This window comes from Somniosus microcephalus, chromosome 25 (genome assembly GCF_052327205.1).
Source record: "Somniosus microcephalus isolate GS21.2 chromosome 25, FLI_Smic_1.0, whole genome shotgun sequence".
NCBI classification, from domain to species: domain Eukaryota; kingdom Metazoa; phylum Chordata; class Chondrichthyes; order Squaliformes; family Somniosidae; genus Somniosus; species Somniosus microcephalus.
Window position 1 is genome coordinate 37167747 of NC_141011.1, and position 21321 is coordinate 37189067.

The 21321-nt window shown below is 48.6% G+C and overlaps 1 long non-coding RNA gene across 1 annotated transcript; it reads left to right on the top strand.

Moving 5' to 3' along the window:
* Positions 1 to 4546: 4546 nt before the first annotated feature.
* Positions 4547 to 21105, top strand: LOC147100709 (uncharacterized). The gene is made up of 2 exons (XR_015073596.1): positions 4547 to 4648; positions 19858 to 21105. It is a non-coding gene; the product is annotated as an uncharacterized LOC147100709 (long non-coding RNA).
* Positions 21106 to 21321: the final 216 nt, after the last annotated feature.

Genomic DNA, 21321 nt, shown 5'->3' on the forward strand with positions numbered 1-21321 from the left:
GCAGGGTGTGGCTGGAGAGCAAGATCGACCCTCCCCTTAAGAACTGTCCGGCACCAGTGTGTCTGTGTTCCATCGCTAACTGACATCATATGACCTTCGCCAGCGCTCTGAGTTAGCGCCTCGCTCCTCGGCCTTTGCACCTTAAGACAGGTGTGCAGCAAAGTTGTTCCAATCACCTCCAGGGGCGATAAAAGCCAAGTTTGCAGTTGGAGGCGATAATTAGCACCAGGCGCTAAACTTTACGCCCGGCCGATAATCGTGCCCCAAACGGGGCAATACTGAATTTCTCCCCCTCAATGTCTTTCCTATTACCGCTATTAAGCTAACTGGTCTATAATTCCCTGGATTTGTTCTACAGGAAACTCTCGATTTACCGGCAAAATTCAGGAGTAGGTTCAGGTAAGTTTTACTTCATATTAGTGGCCGTTCCTGGATCTGTGGCTGTGTAATTGGGGTTCCTGCACTTGTTGCTAAGCAACAGGGACGCTTGGTCTGTGGCCCGGGTTCCTGCACCTGTTGCTAAGCAACAGGGAAGCCTGGATTTGTTGCCTTTTAACTATACCTCTCTGTAATCTGGACTTTTTGATAAACCGGCACCACGCCGGTCCCGTCGGTGCCGGATAAAGAAGAGTTTCCTGTATTTCCCTTTTTGAACGTAGGAATATATAGTCAATAATTAAATCTTTTCTTTTTTTCCATCAGGTGCCCTATAGATCATAATGCCGAGCGTGGTGAGCGCTCGTCTGTTTCAACGGGTCTTTCCCTTGTTACCAACGCTTTCAACGTTACAGATACAGAAGTGTGTTCAATACGACAGCTACCTGGAGAAGCTGAGTCAAAACCTATTGATAATTACCATGGTGTTTCTGATGTTCCTCTTCGCCAGTGATGTGGTTGACGGTAAGAATTAAATTTTGTTTTGAAATCTATCTTCCTCCATCTTCATTTATTATTCTTTTTCCCCATTTTCCCCCTCCCCCACAGGCCACCGCCGCGCTCCCCACCCCACCCCACCCCACCTTCCACACATGACTTGTTATCTTTGAGGCTTTTCCCCAACAGTCACTCCTATTCATACCTAGATGGCATTGGAACAGGGGAATATAGGAACAGGAGGAGGCCATTCAGCCCCTTCAGCCTGCTCCATCGTTCAATTTGATCATGGCTGATCTGTACCTCAACTCCATTTAATTGCCTTAGCTCTAGATCCCTGCGCTAAAGTTGTTGTGCGTGTAGTAATTGTTTTTGGAAGTGGTTTTGGTGAAGTTGCATGAGCTGTGTGAGTTGCTGCATCTGAAGGTGATGCCATACTGATGGTGGGAAGGGAGAAGGTGTAGACAGGACTGTTCAGGTAGTGGCCAGATGTGATAATCAAGAGAAGATTGACTTAAATATCTTCTAGTTTGCAACAGGCTTCATCCACATCCTCTTCAGGTTGCTGTTCTTCCTCTAGTTATTCTTCCTGCTGCTCTTGGCTGCTTTCCTCCTTTGGGGCCCCCATAATGTAAGACAATGTTGTGGAGCAGGAACTGCACCAGTATGAAAAAGAAAAGAAGTTGCATTTGTATAACTCCTTTCATGATCAAAGCACTTTCCAGCCAATGAATTACTTTTGAAGTGTAGTCAATGTTAGTACACTGTAGTCACAACATGTGATAATAACCAGTTAATCTGTTTTACTGATATTGGCTGAGCGGTAAATGTTGGCCAGGACACCAGGGAGGACTCGCCTGCTCTTTTTCAAAATAGTGTCACAGGACCTTTTATGGCCATCTGCGACACACCCTCAGTTTAACATTTCATCTGAAAGACAGCACCTCCAACAGTGCAGCACTCCCTCAGTACTGCATTGGAGTGTGAGCCTAGATTTTGTGCTCAACTCTCTGGAGTGGGACTTGAACCACACAACCTTCTGACTCACAGGCGAGAGTGCTACCCTCTGAGCCACAACATGATCCTTGAGACTCTAGCCAACGTGGTATAGCACACCCGACAGCAGCAACTCACTCAGCCCTTCCACACACCCCCAGCACCAGCGTAGAAACTCTTCTGTGAGGAATTAAAGTTTGCCTCAGGTGGGTATTGGGGAAGTCCTTTTAACCTACCACAAATCCTTTCTGTGCAATAGGAGTTCTGCTAGTTGCTGGATATTGAGCAGCAGTGACGGTTGATTGGAAATCGGATGACTTAAAGCTGTTTTGCACTTTGCAGGCAAGGTGCATCTTGTTGCTTGTTTTTCTTCTTTTGCTGCTCTTTGCGTTGCTTCCTGTTTATCAAAGTTACCAGCCGCTTTTTGCATCTTTTATAGAAGAGCTGTGGTTTTCGAACATGTAAAATCAGCAATCAGCAAAACATCAGCTAGTTTATCAAACCTGCACCACAGAACCACAGCGACTGAATCATCACGATTAGGCACCCATACCCACCAGCTCACATACCCACTAGCTCACATTCCCACCAGCTCACATGCCCACCAGCTCACATACCCACCAGCTCATATACCCACCAGCTCACATACTCACCAGCTCACTTTCCCACCAGCTCACATTCCCACCAGCTCACATACCCACTAGCTCACTTTCCCACCAGCTCACATTCCCACCAGCTCACATTCCCACCAGCTCACAAACCCACCAGCTCACATTCCCACCAGCTCACATACCCACCAGCTCACATACCCACCAGCTCACATACTCACCAGCTCACATACTCACCTGCTCACATTCCCACCAGCTCACATACCCACCAGCTCACATACCCACCAGCTCACATACCCACCAGCTCACATTCCCACCAGCTCACATTCCCACCAGCTCACATACTCACCAGCTCACATTCCCACCAGCTCACATTCCCACCAGCTCACATTCCCACCAGCTCACATACCCACCAGCTCACATTCCCACCAGCTCACATTCCCACCAGCTCACATACTCACCTGCTCACATTCCCACCAGCTCACATACCCACCAGCTCACATTCCCACCAGCTCACATTCCCACCAGCTCACATTCCCACCAGCTCACATTCCCACCAGCTCACATACAGAATCATAGAATCACAGAAACCCCACAGTGCAGATAGAGGCCATTTCGGCCCATCGAGCCTGCACCGACACATATCCCACCCGATCCCCGTAACCCCACGTATTTAATCCCCCTAACACTAAGGGTCAATTTATCATAGCCAATCAACCTAACCCGCACATCTTTGGACTGTGGGAGGAAACCGGAGCACCCGGAGGAAACCCACGCAAACACGGGGAGAATGTGCAAACTCCACACAGACAGTCGCCCGAGGCTGGATTTGAACCTGGGTCCCTGGCGCTGTGAGGCAACAGTGCTAACCACTATGCCACCGTGCCACCCACCAGCTCACATTCCCACCAGCTCACATTCCCACCAGCTCACATACCCACCAGCTCACATTCCCACCAGCTCACATACCCACCAGCTCACATGCCCACCAGCTCACATACCCACCAGCTCACATTCCCACCAGCTCACATTCCCACCAGCTCACATACCCACCAGCTCACATTCCCACCAGCTCACATTCCCACCAGCTCACATACCCACCAGCTCACATTCCCACCAGCTCACATACTCACCTGCTCACATTCCCACCAGCTCAGATACCCACCAGCTCACATTCCCACCAGCTCACATTCCCACCAGCTCACATACCCACCAGCTCACATTCCCACCAGCTCACATACCCACCAGCTCACATTCCCACCAGCTCACATTCCCACCAGCTCAAATACCCACCAGCTCACATTCCCACCAGCTCACATACCCACCAGCTCACATACCACCATCTGAAGTCTCAAAGCTGTTGTGCACTTTGTCTAGGTGCTTCTTGCTGCTTTTTTTTCTGTGTTTGGTGCTCTTTGCATTGCTTCCAGTCACTATTTGCATCTTTCATAGAAGAGCTGTGATTTTCGAACATGCAAAAATAGAAAAAACCCAAGGCCAATCAGGCAGAAAAAATCTGGGAAATTCCTCTCCAAACCCCTTAGGCGATCAAAATTAATCCAACAGATGACAGACCATGCATATATCACCTTGTATTTTAACTACCTTTTATAAGACGTGATCTTCTTGCCAATCAGGAACTGGCCAGCGTTCTTTTGAAGGCACACAGAGAGTCTGCACTCAGTTTGTTTCATGCAATCTTCATTCAGTTTCTGTTTCATCTAACTGACCCTGAACTTTGTGCAATGTGGAGCGTATGAACAGGAGTTGGCCATTCAGCCCCTCGAGCCTGTTCCGCCAGTCTATTAGACTGTGGCTGATCTGTCTCTTAACTCCATCTACCCGCCTACAACCAACTGTAACACTCGGACTGCTGCCCTGGCCGAAATCAGCCAACTCAGCATAGAGTGGGGATTGAACCTGGGATCAGCTTGCTGTGTGTGGCTCAGTACAATATTGGGCAACATTTTTATCCATAGAGCTATTGGAAGCTTATGACTGAATGTGTGAATACTGAGAGAAAATGACTTCACATTTTAATTATTTCCCCCTATTTTTTTCCAGTTGGATTTGATGTTATGTGCTATGAAAATAATACACACGTCACAGAAAAGAACATCAACATTTGTGTTGAAAGCATGAAGCTGTCTATTGAAGCATACACACCTGAGGTCAGAACCTGATGTGATTTTTTAAATCTTTCCTTTCACTGCCAAAGATGCTGACCAAGTCACAGTGAAAGAGGAAGTAGTGGAGATACTGGTTGGGATTAAAATCTGATAAAGAGGAGGTACTAGAAAAGCTGGCTGTACTTAAAGTAGATAAGTCACCAGGACCGGATGGGATGCACCCTAGGATGCTGAGGGAAGTTAAGGTGGAAATCATGGAGGTACTTGTAGTGTATGTACTTTGCAGAAGGAACTATATTCTGCAGCCCTTGTATACTGCAGTACCAGTAGTGACCACCCCTGTATATAAGCCTGTGTAGTAACATTTGCATAGTAGTTCCAGGTTGCCTCCATTCAGTAAAGACCTGTTATAACCAACTCCTGCAGTCCGTGTCTCAATTATACATGGACATAATAGTACTGGCCATAATCTTCCAATCCTCCTTAGGTACAGGAGTGGTGCCAGAGGACTGGAGAATTGCAAATGTTACACCATTGTTCAAAAAGGTTGTAAGGATAAACTAAGCAACTACAGGCCAGTCAGTTTAACCTCAGTAGTGGGGAAGCTGTTAGAAAACAATAATCAGGGACAAAATTAACAATCACTTGGACACGTGTGGATTAATTAAGGAAATCCAGCACGGATTTGTTAAAGGCAAATCGTGTTTAACTAACTTGGTCGAGTTTTTGGATGCGGTAACAGAGAGGGTTGATGAGGGCAATGTGGTGTACATGGACTTCCAAAAGGCGTTTGATAAAGTGCCACATAATAGGCTTGCTAGCAAAGTTGAAGCCCATGGAATAAAAGGGACAGTGGCAGCATGGAAACAAAATTGGCTAAGTGACAGGAAACAGAGAGTAGTGGTGAACGGTTATTTTTCGGACTGGAGGAAGGTATACAGTGGTGTTCCCCAGGGGTCAGTACTCGGACCACTGCTTTTCTTGATATATGTCAATGACTTGGACTTGGGTGTACAGGGCACAGTTTCAAAATTTTTAGATAACACAAAACTTGGAAGGTTAGTGAACAGTGAGGAGGATAGTGATAGACTTCAAAAAGACAGAGTGCAGCTCGGAACAGAGTGTTAAGCTGCGAGTTTGGTGAGTGAAGGAGTGAATCTTAAAGGTTAATCTCTTTTTTTAATAAAATCTAGTCTTGTATGCTTGAAATTAGCATTTAACTTACTGTTTCAAGTTTTAAGTTTCTTCCAGGCTTGGGCAGGACTAAGTAAGCTCTGTGCTGGGGAGCAGGTGAGAGTAGTTAATTAATTAACTGGTCTAATCTGGTTCTGTAACTGCCAGAGAGCTCGCTTATTTAAATCTCAGCAGTATAAATAAGGGAGGCTAGAGTGCAGTTTGTTGTGGAGTGTAGCTCGGAACAGAGTGTTAAGCTGTGAGTTTGATGAGTGAGTTTGATGAGTGAGTGAGTTTGGGGAGGGAGGTGTTCCTTTCTTTTTCTATCTTTGTCAGCTTCTAGGACCTGGTGACTATTTCTACAGTCCAGTCGTTAAAGTTAAGGTAAGGTCTCTAGTTTAGAGTAAGTAGTGTTTAAAGGGAAATAAGGTCCCTAGTGTATTTAAGATTCTTTAATTTAAAGGAAGTAAAGGGAGTAAATTAAGGGTAGGACATGGCAGGGCAGCTCGGCAGTGTGGAGTGCTCTTCCTGTACTATGTGGGAAGTCGGGAACACTTTCAGTGTCCAGGGCGAATACATGTGCAGGAAGTGTCTCCAGCTACAGCTACTCAAAATCCGCGTTTTGGAGCTGGAGCTGCGGCTGGAGTCACTGTGGAGCATCCGCGAAGCTGAGATCTTCGTGGATAGCACGCTTAACGAGGTGGTCACACCACAAGTAAAGAGTGCACAGGCAGACAGGAAATGGGTGACTGCCAGACAGAGTAAAAGAACTAGGAAGGTAGTGTAGGAGTCCCCTGGGTCCATCTCCCTCTCCAACAGATTTTCCATTTTGGATACTGCTGGAGGAGATGGTTTCTCAGGGGAATGCAGCAAGAGCCAAGTCCGTGGCACTACCTATGGCTCAGCTGCACAGGAGGGAAGGAAAAAGAGTGGGAGAGCAATAGTGATAGGGGATTCTATCGTAAGGGGAACAGATAGATGTTTCTGTGGCCGCAGACATGACTCCAGGCAGGTATGTTGCCTCCCTGGTGCCAGGGTCAAGGATGTCACTGAACGGCTGCAGGGTATTCTGAAGGGGTAGGGTGAACAGTCAGAGGTCGTGGTTCACATTGGTACCAATGACATGGGTAGAAAGAGGGCTGAGGTCCTGCAACAAGAATTTAGGGAGCTAGGTAGCAGATTAAAAAGCAGGACCTCAAAGGTTGTAATCTCTGGACTACTCCCGGTGCCAAGTGCTAGTGAGTATAGGAATAGGAGGATAGAGCAGATGAATGTGTGGCTAAAGAGTTGGTGCAGGAGGGAGGGCTTTAGTTTCCTGGATGACTGGGTCTGTTTCTGGGGAAGGTGGGACCTCTACAAGTCGGATGGGTTGCACCTGAACCGGAATGGGACCAACATCCTTGCAGGGAGGTTTGCTAGTACTGTTGAGGGGGGGGGGAGTTTAAATTAACTTGGCAGGGGGTGGGATATGAAGTAGAGCTATAGTAGGGGGTGATGCACAGCTAAATATAGAGGAAAAAACAAGTCAGCCTGGAAGGCAGAGCAAATATGTAACGGTACAAGGGAGTATGGCAAGGCTGGATGGCATTTATTTTAATGCAAGGAGTCTTTTGAGTAAGGCAGATGAATTGAAGGTGTTGATTAACACATGGGAGTATGATATTGTTGCTATCACAGAGACATGGTTGAGGGAGGGGCAGGACTGGCAGCTCAATATTCCGGGGTATAGAATCTTCAGGCGAGACAGAGGGGGGTGTAAAAGAGGAGGGGGTGTTGCAATATTAATCAAGGAGTCAATTACTGCTGTCAGGAGGGATGATATCTTAGCAGGTTCCTCTAATGAGGCCATATGGGTAGACCTTAAACAAAAAGGGGGCAAGCACTTTGCTGGGAATGTACTATAGGCCCCCAAACAGTCAGGGGGAGATAGAGGAACAAATATGTAGGCAAATCTCAGAAGTGTAGAAATAATAGGGGATTTGAGCTTCCCCAATATTAACTGGGATAGTCTTAGAGGGTGCGGAATTCTTAAAGTGCATCCAGGAGAGCTTTTTGAGCCAGCATGTAGAAAGTCCTACAAGAGAGGGGGCGGTACTGGACCTAATTCTAGGGAATGTAGCCGGGCAAGTGGTAGATGTGTCAGTCGGAGAGCATTTTGGTGACGGTGATCATAATTTGGTGAGTTTTAAGGTAGTCATGGAAAAGGACAAAGATGGACTGGAAATAAAGGTTCTAAATTGGGGGAAGGCTGATTTTAATATGATAAGGCAGGATCTGGCTTGTGTACTGGGATCAGCTACTTGTAGAAAAATCCACATCAGAGCAGTGGGAGTCTTTCAGAAAGGAAATAGAGAGAGTACAACACCAACATGTTCCCAAAAAGGCCAAGGGTGGGACCAACAAGCCCAGGGAACCCTGGATGTCAAGGGATATACAAGAATGGATTAGGGAAAACAGGGAGGCTTTTGGAGATACAAAGGACTAAAAACAGTGGAAGCCCTAGAGGAGTATAGAAAGTGCAGGGGGGTACTTAAAGAAATTAGGAGAGCAAAGAGGGGGCATGAAAACCACTGGCGGGCAAAATAAAGGAAAATCCTAAGGTGTTTTATAAGTATATTAAGGGCAAGAGGATAACCAGGGAAAGAGTAGGGCCCATTAGGGACCAAAGTGGCAATCTGTGTGTAGAGCCAGAAGATGTACGTGAGGTTTTAAATGAATATTTTGCATCTGTGTTCACTATATGGAGAAGGACGTTGTAGGCATAGAAATCAGGCAGGGGATTGTGATATACTTGAACAAATTAGTATTGAGAGGAAGGAGGTACTAGCGGTTTTAGCGGACTTAAAAGTGGACAAATCCCCAGGCCCAGACGAGATGTATCCCAAGTTGCTGTGTGAGGCAAGGGAGGAGGTTGCAGGGGCTCTGACACAAATTTTCAGAACCTCTCTGGCCACAGGGGAGGTGCCAGAGGACTGGAGAACAGCTAACGTAGTACCATTATTCAAGAAGGGTAGTAGGGATAAAACAGGGAATTACAGGCCCGTGAGCCTAACATCAGTGGTAGGGAAATTATTGGAAAAAATTCTGAGGGACAGAATTAGTCTCCACTTGGAGAGGCAAGGATTAATTAAGGATAGTCTGCATGGTTTTGTCAGGGGGAGATCATGTCTAACCAATTTGATTGCATTTTTCGAGGGGGTGACTAGGTGTGTGGATGAGGGTAGTGCAGTTGATGTAGTCTACATGAGGCTTTTGACAAAGTCCCACATGGGAGACTGGTCAAGAAGGTAAGAGCCCATGGGATCCAGGGCAATTTGGCACATTGGATCCAAAATTGGCTTAGTGGCAGGAGGCAGAGTGTGATGGTCGAAGGGTGTTTTTGTGACTGGAAACCTGTGTCCAATGGTGTACCGCAGGGATCGGTGCTGGGTCCTTTGCTGTTGTAGTGTACATTAATGATTTAGATATGAATGTAGGAGGCATGATCAGTAAGTTCGCAGATGACACAAAAATTGGTGGAGTGGTAAATAGCGAGGAGAGAAGCCTCAGACTACAGGACGATATAGTATAGACGGGTTGGTCAGATGGGCAGAACAGTAGCAAATGGGATTTAACCCTGAAAAGTGTGAGGTGATGCATTTTGGGAGGACTAACGAGGCAAGGGAATACACAATGAATGGTAGGACCCCAGGAAGGACAGAGGGACCTTAATAGTACATAGATCCCTGAAGGCAGCAGGACAGGTAGATAAGGTGGTTTAAAAAGTCATATTGCCTTCATTAGCCAAGGCATAGAATATAAGAGCAGGGAGGTTATGATGGAGCTGTACAAAACGCTAGTTAGGCCACAGCTGGAATACTGTGTGCAGTTCTGGTCGCCACACTATAGGAAGGATGTGATTGCATTGGAGAGGGTGCAGAGAAGATTCACCAGGATGTTACCTGGGCTGGAGCGCTTCAGCTATGAAGAGAGACTGGACAGGCTGGGATTCTTTTCCTTAGAGCAGAGAAGGCTGAGGGGGGACCTGATTGAGGTGTACAAAATGATGAGGGGCATAGATAGGGTAGATAGAAAGGAACTTTTCCCCTTAGTAGAGGGGTCAATAATCAGGGGGCATAGTTTCAAGGTAAGGGACAAGAGGTTTAGAGGGGATTTGAGGAAAAACTTTTTCACCCAGAGGGTGGTTGGAATCTGGAACTCACTGTCTGAAAGGGTGGTAGAGGCAGGAACCTTCACAATATTCAAGAAGCATTTAGATATGCACTTGAAATGCCACAGCATACAAGGCTACGGACCAAGTGCTGGAAAATGGGGTTAGAATAGACGGGGCTTGATGGCCGGTGTGGACACGATGGGCCGAAGGGCCTCTTTCTGTGCTGTATAACTCTATGGGCTCGATTTTGCCAGTGTTGGCGGGCTGGGGCGTGTCAGGTGTTTTTAGAGTCCTGAACTCGACTCCAGTGTGATGTGGGGAAAAAGAGTGATTTTTCCCCTAATTGGGCAATTGATTTCCAGCGTGTGGGAACCCCTGGCCCAATTAGACTTTCCATCCTGAATGTCGCCTCCGATGACATCATCAGTGTTGCTGGATTTAAGGCCTGCAAGCAGCCTTGCTTCTTCTGGAGACTGCAAACGCTTTGGACATTATATGAAGGACTTCATTTACCGACCATGTCCACCAGCAAGCAAAAGTGTGCGCCTCGATTTGATGAGCCCTCCCTCCATGCTCTGGTGGAGGGAGCAAGATCCAATAAGGAGGTGCTCTTCTCTTCCTCAGGGAGAAAAAAGCCACCACAACAGACTAAAGCTGTGTGGCTGCAAGTGGCCAGGGAGGTCAATGCCATCTCTATGTTCCGCAGAACCTGGCTGCAGTGCAGGAAGAGGTTTCATGACCTTCTGCGCACTGGAAAAGTGAGTATGACTTTCCCTTCACCCTCAATCTGATCCCCATCGCCTCTTCTCAGCAGCACTCTGCTTTGCCAACCTCTTCCTCCACATCCCACTTGACACTTACATCCCTGCATCCTTACCCATTCCCTCTCTCTCTCTATGGTCACATTCACTTAACTATTCGACCATGCAGCCCTCACACTCTATCACTGTGATGCAATGACAACTTACAACACACAGGGAGGGCCCTTTGTCTCCTTCTAAGCATCTATGCTATGGAATCTCTACACTCACTCCTTCATTCTCACTCAAACTCCACTTGTGTCCCTCATTGCAGGAAAAGAGAGCACACAATAAGAGGGAAAGAGCGAGGACAGGAGGAGGGCCACCCTCAGTAGTCCAGCTCACCACCTCGGAGGAGGCAGCCCTGGAAATTGCCGGGATCGAGGATGATTCCCAAGTGGGGGATGGACAGGCAGGTGCATCACAGCAAGCTGGTGACAGAATAGTTTGGCATCTCTCTCATTGACATTGCACGAGTCACTGATAATGAATCTGATGCTCTAACAGATTGACTTATGAACATCTGCACTATTCAATGTGCATGTAACCTTGACCTCACATCTCTAACTCTTTCCTTTACTCCCCCACAGGTCCATTGACAGCCCCCGTCCCCACTGTCCAGGAGGAAGAGCCTGAGCTTCCAGACTCCTCAGAGGAAGCTGCAACCTCTGAGGGTGCTGCATCAGCAGAAATAAGCGCACACATCACCAGCGCAGACACTCACTCACACCTCGGTGGGACCTTCGGGACATAGAGTAGAGTTGTCACCTGGTGTATCACAGCTCACAAGTGAGCATCAGCAGATGATGTAGACCGGGACAGCAGTGGAGAGTCCTCGTCGGAAGGCGCAGGACGCTTCCAGCTCGGCTCCGCTGCATGTCGACCCTGTGCCTCTAGGTCCATCCAGAAGGACAGCAGTGCTGGAACTCCAGGAACAGGTGCAGGAGTCTCTGGCAGGTTTTGTCTCCAGGGTCGCTGCGAGTGTGGAGCGAATGGAGGAGTCCATCGCTAACATGAGCGGAGCCTTTGTGGAGGCGTTGGCGCATGAATGCATCACCACGGAAAGGATGGCTACCGTAGAGGAGAGGATAGCTGTGGCCATGGAGGAGCTTAGTCGCCAGGGTCGTGAAAACATGGTCATTGTTCACAATAGACTGAAATCTCTTGAGGAGCGATGGTCAGCTATTGAGCATACAAACCAGACATTCATGCAAGTCCTCGGGAGTAGGACTTCCAGTACAGAAACGGGTTCTCGTGGCCCCCCTGAAGTGCAGCAAGGTGCTGTCAAGCCACTTCCTAGCTCTGAAGTGGGGCTGACCCATGAGAGGGATGTTGGTGGCAGACAGCAAGGAAGTGGGGACTCCTCTCCAAGCGCTCACACGACCATGCCACTGCAAAGCCCTCGGTCAGAGCCCCACCAGAGTCCCCACCCAACTGAGATTGGCGTCTCAACCCCGGCACAGCTGCAGGAGCAACAGACTGTTGCCGAGCCCTCACAGGTTTGCAACCCCAGAGGATGCCCGCCAAAGGTGTCGAGGCAGGAGCAGCAGGAAAGTGAGCAAGGGGTCTCCACATCTGCTGAAGCCACAGGGGAAGCACCATGTAGGAGCACTGCACAAGTAGTCACTTGGGTGTAATGTTATGTTTAATTTTGAAAAGTTGGTTATTGCCATTAAAAATTCTGATGGCAAACTGTTGCAGTTGTGGCGTGTGTCATGTCGCTAATGGGACTGCCACATTGAGGGCTTGGGATTACTTGCAATTGTCAGTATGGTGGCCAGAGTGATAGGAATCCGCAGGTTCCTGGCCATTGTGGGTCTGATAAGAAGGTGCGAGGCAAAAGTGTTTGATTGTGCAGGCTAAGCAAATCTGGCCAAGATGAGTGCATGCCTTGCATCCTGGGCAGCAATGTGCTCGCATGCTGCTGCCGCTGGTTGATGTGCCTCTGCAACCTGTTCATTGTCACTCTCTTCCTCCTCCTCCTCCTCCTCCTCATCTGCGGAGGCTATGTGATGAGCCACTTGTTCCTCAGGCATCTGCAAGCCACGATGCTGTGCCATGTTGTGAAGTGCACAGCAAACCACGACCATTCTGGAGACCTTGGCTGCTGAGTACTGCAAGGCTCCACCTGATCTATCAAGGCATCTGAAGCGCATCTTCAGCAAGCCAATGGTTTGCTCTATTATGGATCTGGTGGACATGTGGCTGGAGTTGTAGCGCTCCTCTGATTCGTTGGAAGGGCTCCTCAACGGTGTCATTAGCCACGTCTTCAGGGGATAGCCCTTGTCTCCAAGTAGCCATCCGCAAAGTTGGTCTGGCGGACTGAAGAGCGGAGGCACACTAGACTGCCGCAGGATGAAGGAGTCATGGCAACTGCCAGGGTACTTGGCACAAACATGCAAAATTTCCTTCTTGTGGTCACACACCAACTGTACGTTGAGGAGTGGAATACCTTGCGGTTGACAAATACCTGGATTGTGATGGGGTGCCTTTACGGCCACGTGTGCAGTCAACAACACCCTGCACCATTGGAAAGCCTACCAGATTGTCAAACCCAACCGCACGCGCAGTTACACTGGCTTGATCCTTGGAGAAATTGATGTGATTGTGTGCGATGGCAAAAAGGGCATTGGTTACCTGCGTGATGCAAGTGTGTGCGGCCGCCTGGGAGATGCCGCTGATGTTTGCTGCTGATCCCTGGAATGAGCCTGAAGCAAAAAAGTTGAGTGCAGTGGTGACTTTGATGGCCACTGGTAAGGGGTGTCCACCTGTTCCTCTGGGCTCCAGCTCTTGCTGCAGCATTGCGCAAATGTCACCCACTACCCCTCGAAAGTCTGAGCCTCCTTTGGCACTGCTGCTCAGTCATGTTGAGGAAGCTGATCCTCCGTCTGTAGACCCTGTTTTGGGGGTATCTCCTGCGCTGACGTGCTTCCATGCGTTTGCGCCTTCTGGCCTGTGCAGCTTCAGGTGAGTGAGCAGCAGCTTGGAGCTCCTGCTGTTGCTCCTGCAGTTGATGCTGCTGTTGGCCAGGGTTCTGCTGCTGCCGCAGCTCGTCTTCGTCCAAATCTGATATCCAGGAGGAAAGGAAATAAATGGTTCCAATGCTTCTGGTATATGCCTCAGTTGAGGAAGCGCTCAGTCAAGGTGGGGAGAGGGGTTTCCCAGGAGGTCACACTGGAGATGGGTGTCAGGCTCCAAACTTCCAGAACAATGAGTAGGCCTGCTAAAAGTTCCCCCAGACATGAGACAACAAAGTTCTGCCACCTGCAAATGATGATTGGTGGAAACTCCTTTTATAATGGTGGAGCTGCAGCTGTTAGTAAGCAGTCCATTTGTGAAGCCGCCAGGATTACCTGGCGTGTTCCAGAGGAGGCGTGCAGAACATGGGAAAAGGGTTAAAATTGGAAAGGCCTCTCAAAATGGGATTATAGAGGCAATTAAGTGGTTAAGGGTTTTAAGGGCCTATCCCGCCTCTTGGAGGCGGGATGGAAACGGGGTCAGAAAACTCACTTGTGGGAAAATTGCATGGAGGCGGGATCGGGCCCACCCGCCATTTTTTTGCGATTTTTATCAACTCGCACACCTCCAATCTCGCCTCCTTGGGCCTGGCAAAATTGAGCCCTATGACTCTATGACTCTAAGACATAGACAGGCTGGTGAAATGGGCAGACACATGGCAGATGAAATTTAACGCAGAAAAGTGCAGTGTGATACATTTTGGTAGGAAGAATGAGGAGAGGCAATATAAACTAAAGGGTACAATTCTAAAGTGGGTGCATGAACAGAGACCTGGGTGTATATGTGCACAAATCGTTGAAGGTGGCAGGGCAGGTTGAGAAAGCGGTTAAATAAGCATATGGGATCCTGGACTTTATAAATCGAGACATAGGGCTCGAATTTCATCGGGCCTTGGAGGCGTGTGGGGGGTTAAAATTGCAAAAACTGGCGGGCGGGCCCAACCCCGCCTCCATCCTGCCTCCAAGCAATTTTCATTAAATCGTGTCTACTGGTCCTGTCTCCGTCCTGCCTCTTGGAGGCGGGATAGGCCGTTAAGGCCCTTAACAAGCACTAAATTGCCTCTATAATGCCATTTTGATAGGCCTTTGTGATTTTAACCCTTTTCCCACATGAAGCCCGCCTGTTCTGAAACACGACGGTGAAACCTGGCGGTAGCACAATTGGATTGCTGACTATCAGCTGCAGCTCAACCATTAAATAGGAGATTTGATCAGCCATCATTTGCAGGTGGCAGGACTTTGTTGTCTCAGGTCTGGGGGAACTTTTAGAAGGCATAACCACAGCTGTAGAAGTTTGGAGCCTGACACCCATCTCCAGCGTGACCTCCTGGGAAACCCCTCTCGCCATCTTGACTGAGCGCTTCCTCAACTGAGGCATATACTAGAAGCATGGGAGCCATTTATTTCCTTCCCTTCTGGACATCAGATGAGGACGAAGACCAGCCGCGGCACCAGCAGAACCAGGAACAACAGCAGCACCAACAGCAGCAGCAACAACAGGAGCGCCAAGCTGCTGCTCAACCACCTGAAGCTGCACAGGCCAGAAGGGGCCAACACATGGAAGCCCGTCGGCGCAGGAGATACCTCCCAAACAGGATCTACAGACACAGGGTCAGCTACCTCAACATGTCTGAGCAGCAGTGCCAAAGGCGGCTCTGACTTTCGCGAGAGGTAGTGGGTGACATCTGCGCAATGCTGCAACAAGACCTGCAGGCCAGTGGACCAGGTGGACAACCCTTACCAGTGGCCATCAAAGTCACCACCGCACTCTTTTTTGCCGAAGGCTCATTCCAGAGATCAGCGGCATCTCCCAGGCGGCCGCACACACTTGCATCATGCAGATAACCGATGCCCTCTTTGCCATCGCGCACAATCACATCCATTTCACCAAGGATCAAGCAAGTGTCACGGCGCATGCGGTTGGATTAGCTAATCTGGCAGGCTTTCCAAGGGTGCAGGGTGTCGTTGACTGCACACAAGTGGCCCTTAAGGCACCCCATCGCAATCCAGGTATTTTTGTCAACCGCAAGGGCTTCCACTCCCTTAACGTTCAGCTGGTGTGTGACCACAAGAAGGAAATTTTGCATGTTTGTGACAAGTACCCTGGCAGTTGCCATGACTCCTTCATACTGCGCCAGTCTAGTGTGCTTCCGCTATTCAGTCTGGCAGACCAACTTAACGGATGGCTACTTGGAGACAAGGGCTATCCCCTGAAGATGTGGCTAATTGAGAAGCCCATCCAACAAAGCTGAGGAGAGCTACAACTCCAGCCACATGTCCACCAGAGCCATAATCGAGCAAACCATCGGTTTGCTGAAGATGCGCTTCGGATGCCTGGATAGATCAGGTGGAGCCCTGCAGTACTCAGCAGCCAGGGTCTCCAGAATCGTCGTGGTTTGCTGTGCACTTCACAACATGGCACATAGCGTTGTGACTTGCAGATTCCTGAGGACCAAGTGGTTCGTCACATCTCGGAGGAGGAGGAGAGCGAAAACGAACATCTTGCAGAGGCCCATTAACCAGCGGCAGCAGTACGCGAGAACATTGCTGCCCGGGATGCAAGGAACACACTCATCTTGGCCAGATTTGCTTAGCCTAGCCAATCAAGCACTTTTGCCTCGCAGCTTCTTACCTGAGCATCGATAATGGCCAAGAACCAGCGGGTTCCTAGCAATTTGACCACCATACTGACAATTGCAAGTAATCCTAAGCATTCAATGTGGAAGCCCCATTCACGAAATGACACACGCCACAACTACAGCAGTAGCCATCAGATTTTTTATTTACAGTAATCATCTGATGGCTTTTTAACATAAAACATCAAATTTCACCCAAGTGACTACCCTTGTGACTATTTGTGCACAATCTTTCTCTTACGCGTGCTCCTACGTGGTGCTTCCCCTGTGGCTTCAGCAGATGTGGAGGCCCCTTGCTCACTTTCTTGCTGCTCCTGTCTCGACACCTTTGGCGGGCATCCTCTGGAGTTGCGAACCTGTGAGGACACGCCAACAGTCTGCTGCTCCTGCGGCTGTGCAGGGGTTGAGATGCCGATCTCAGTTGGGTGGGGACTCTGGTGGGGCTCTGACCGAGGATTTGTCAGTGGCATGGAAGTGTGAGTGCTTGGAGAGGAGCCCCCACTTCCTTGTTCTCTGCAAACAACATACCTCTCATGGGTCAGGTCCACCTCAGCGCTTGCAAGTGGATTGAGAGCACCTTGCTGCACATCAGGGGGGCCATTGGGACCCGTATCTACACTGGAAGTCCTACTCAGAAGGACTTCCATGAAGGTCTGGTTTCTGTGTTCAATAGATGACCATCGCTCCTTCAGAGATGTCATTCTATTCTGAACACTCACCATGTTTTCTGCACTCTGGCGACTTATCTCCTCCATGGCCGCAGCCATCCTCTTGTCTACTATAGCCATCCTTTCAACGGAGGTTGCCATAATTTGCACGGAGGTTATCATCCTTTCCGTGGTGATGCGTTCATGTGCCAATGACTCCACAAAGGCTGCTCATGTTCGCAATGGACTCCTCCATTTGCTCCACACTCACAGCGACCCTGGAGACAAAACCTGCCAGAGACTCCTGCATCTGTTCCTGGAGTTCCAGCACCGCTGATCTTATGGATAGACCCAGAGGTAGAGGGTCGACATGCAGCTGAGTCGAGCTGGGAGAGTCCTGTGCCCTCTGACTAGGACTCTCCACTGCTGTCCCTGTCTCCACAATCTGCTGATGCTCTCTTTTGAGCTGTGATACACCAGGTGACAACACTACTCTATCTCGCGATGTTCCCTCCGAGGTGTGAGTGTCTGCGCTGGTGCTGGGTGCGGTGAATTCTGCTGACGCTGCGCCCTAAGAGGTTGCAGCTTCCTCTGAGGAGTCTTGAGGCTCATGCTCTTCCTCCTGGATAGTGGGGACGGGTGCTTGCGATGGTCCTGTGGGGGAGTAAAGGAAAGAGTCAGATGTGAGGCCAAGGTTACATGCACATTGCATATTGCAGATGATCATAAGTCCATCTGTTAGAGCTTCAGAATCATTATCAGCGACTCATGCAATGTCATTGAGAGAGATGGAAAACTATTCTGTCACCAGCTTGATGTGATGCACCTGTCTATCCATCCCCCACTTGGGAATCTTCCTCCACTCCCACGATCTCCAGGACCGCCTCCTCCCAGGTGGTGAGCTGGGCTACTGAGGGTGGCCCTCCTCCTATCCTCACTCTTTCCCGCTTATTGTGAGCTCTCTTTTCCTGCAATGAGGGAGACAAGTGAAGTTTGAGTGAGACTGAAGGAGTGAGTGTAGAGAATCCATAGCATAGATGCTTAGAAGGAGACAAAGATGGAGTAAGGTGGCAAGACCAAGGGCCCTCCCTGTGTGTTGTAAGTTGTAATTGCATCACAGTGATAGGGAGTGTGAGGGCTGCATAGTCAAATAGTTAGGTGATTGTGACCATAGATAGAGAGGGAATGGGTAAGGGTGCATGGATGTCAGTGTCAAGTGGGATGTGGAGGAAGAGATTGCTAAAGCTGAGTGCTGGTGAGGAGAGGCAATGGGGATCAGATTGAGGGTGATGGGAAATTCATACTCACTTTTCCAGTGTGCAGGTCATGAAATCTCTTCCTGCACTGAAGCCAGGTTCTGTGGGTTATTGACAAAGAGTTGGCCTCCTCTGCCACCTGGATCCACACAGCCTTGGTTTGCTGGGGAGGCTTCTTCCTCCCTGAGGAAGGGAAGAGCACCTCTTCCTTTGCTCTTGCTCCCTCTACTAAAGCCTGCAGGGCAACGTCATCAAAGCAGGGTGCAGACCTAGGTCTCTGGCTGGCCATTCTTCCTGCAGGTGCCTCTAACATGCAAGGGCAAAAGCTTGGCAGTCTGCAGAAGAAGCAAGGCTTGTTGCAGACCTTAAATGCAGCAGCAATGATGTCATCGGAGGTGACTTTCAGACTGGAAAAACTCATTGGCCATGGGTTCCCACACATTGGAACTCAATTGGCCAATTAAGTTAAAATGGCAACATTTTCCCACATCGATTTAGAATCGGGTGGCTAACATGAAATGCAGATTACACGACCCCAGCTTGCCCCGTATCGAAATCCAGCAAGGAAGTTATGATGAACCTTTATAAAACACTGGTTCGGCCTCAACTGGAGTATTGTGTCCAATTCTGGGCACCGCATTTTATGAAGGATGTGAGGACCTAAGCGGGTGCAAAAAAGATTTACAAGAATGGTTTCAGGGATGAGGGACTTCAGTTACGCGGATTGACTAGAGAAGCTGGGGTTGTTCTCCTTGGAGCAGAGAAGGTTGAGAGGAGATTTGATAGAGGTGTTCAAAATCATGATGGGTCTAGACAGTAGAGAGAGAGAAACTGTTCCCATTGGCGGAAGGGTCGAGAACCAGAAGGTGATTGGCAAATGAACCAAAGGCGACATGACAAACTTTTTTACGCTGCGAGTGGTTAAGACCTGGAATGCACTGCCTGAAAGAGTGGTGGAGACTCAATCGTGGCTTTCAAAAGGGAATTGGATAAGTACCTGAAGGATAAAATTTGCAGGGCTACAGGGGAAGGGCGGGGGAGTGCCACTAACTGAAGTGCTCTTGCAGAGAGCTGGCATGGGTTCGACGGGCTGAATGGCCTCCTCCTCTGCTGTAACCATTCTATGATTCATTCTATGATTCTTCCTTTTGTCTTACATTTTCTGTTTCAACATCCAATCCAATGTGCTTGTTTGCTCGCCCACATCCTTTGCCCCACCATTGGCGGCCGTGCCTTCAGCTACCTTTGCCCTAAGCTCTGCAATTCCCTCCCTAAACCTCTCTGGCCGTCCTCCAATATTCTCAAGATTTGTGCCTTCGAATTTACCCCATTCTATGTCATCGCTTTAATCTCTCAGTCTACCTTTCTTTCTTGGAAATTTACTCCTGTTCACTCTAAGAAACCCTAAGAAAGATAATTACTTTGCCCTTTCATGGCACATTATTAGTGTTGTCTCTTTATTCTGATTCAGCTTTATCAATGTTTACAATATGTCCGGTTAGCAATTTCAAAGTGTTTTTGGAGCCGATATACCCGTCATTACAATAATTCAAACCATTCTTTCTACAGTTCCTGACGCTGATCATCGGAGTATTGCTCGGGGCGATGTTCCTCATCAACAGGCTCTGGGAATTGTTCTTCCAACGTTGGATCCGCCAACATGTGGAGGAGGTGATCAATGAGTTAAACGACAGCTTATACCGAGCTATGATGGTGACCATCAGTAAAAACAACCCCAATCGTCAGCGTACAGGTGGAAACAGGTAATTACTAATCATGGCTCTTAACAGCTTTTGGATTAGTCCTGTTGCTTATGCTGTGTATTTTGTTTGATTTCTCTCCTGAATGCACTTCCTTGTAGCTGGGTTTCAGTTCCACTGGTTCAGGCAGCCTCCAGGTTCCCTCTGAAGTCAACATTCTTCATGTGTGGGCCAAGGCACTGAGAATCAGCGGGTTACTTGACATTGGAGGACATCACAACCGAGCTTGATCAGCGCTTTGTTAAGGACCATTTTGCACCTGCACACTGCCTTTTTATGTTCATGCCTTAGTCCTGCCCAGTTCTAAACGGAGCCAAAGTTTGGTAGTGCTTTCTTTAGTGCATCTCCTCGGGGCCAGTGAAACAGGACCATGACAGATGGCACAAACTGGAGAGATCAGTTGTGATGTGGTTACCGGAACGATTGCTGTCGCTAATCTTAATTTATTTCCTTCAACCTCAGGATTTACGAGAAACCCCTGACACTGCACATCAAAAACATCTCCCCCCTGAGCCCCTGCGAATGTTACTGCATTCCAATTGGGTTCATCGTAAAAAATGTGGCTTATGGTGTTGTGGCAGCGGGACTCATTACCAAGCTCTCATTGATGATCCACAGTTACAAGGCCGAATATCAACCGTGCTACATTGAGAACAGAAGCCTTTCTTGCAAGATTCCAGGATATCAGACTTTGCAATGGATTCAAATAATAGGTTGTGTTTCAAGTTACTTTAGTTGCTTAATAATTATTGTTCTTGTTTGTTTCACTTTGACGAGAGTAAATACCAGGTATGAATCATTCTTAAAAGTTTATAACCGCGAAATTATACCTCATTACAATTGAGAGTCATTGACACTTCAAGCTCCAGCCAAAGACTCTGGTTGTTGTGTAAGCTGTTTGAAACTCACACCCTGGGGTGTAATCCTTCTCTATTTGGAAGAGAATGATTCCCTGTTAAGCCACTACCGGCATTTGAAAAGTATGTGCAGTGTGCCCGAGACTACTGCTACCGAACGACTAAATAAAAATGGCTTTGAGCTTCTGAAGAGCATGAAACAGCAAGTTCTAGTCGATGTGTTCAACAAAGACTGGCCACAGTCTCGGGCTGAACCAGAGAGTCCGGAACGTCGGCCTAGTGTTTGACCTCGAACTGCGCTCCCGACCCCATATCAGCTCCATCGCAAAGACCGTTCACCACACCTCCGTAATATTGTCTGTCTCTGCCCCTGCCTTAGTCCATCTGATGCTGAAACCCCCCATCCATGCTTTTGG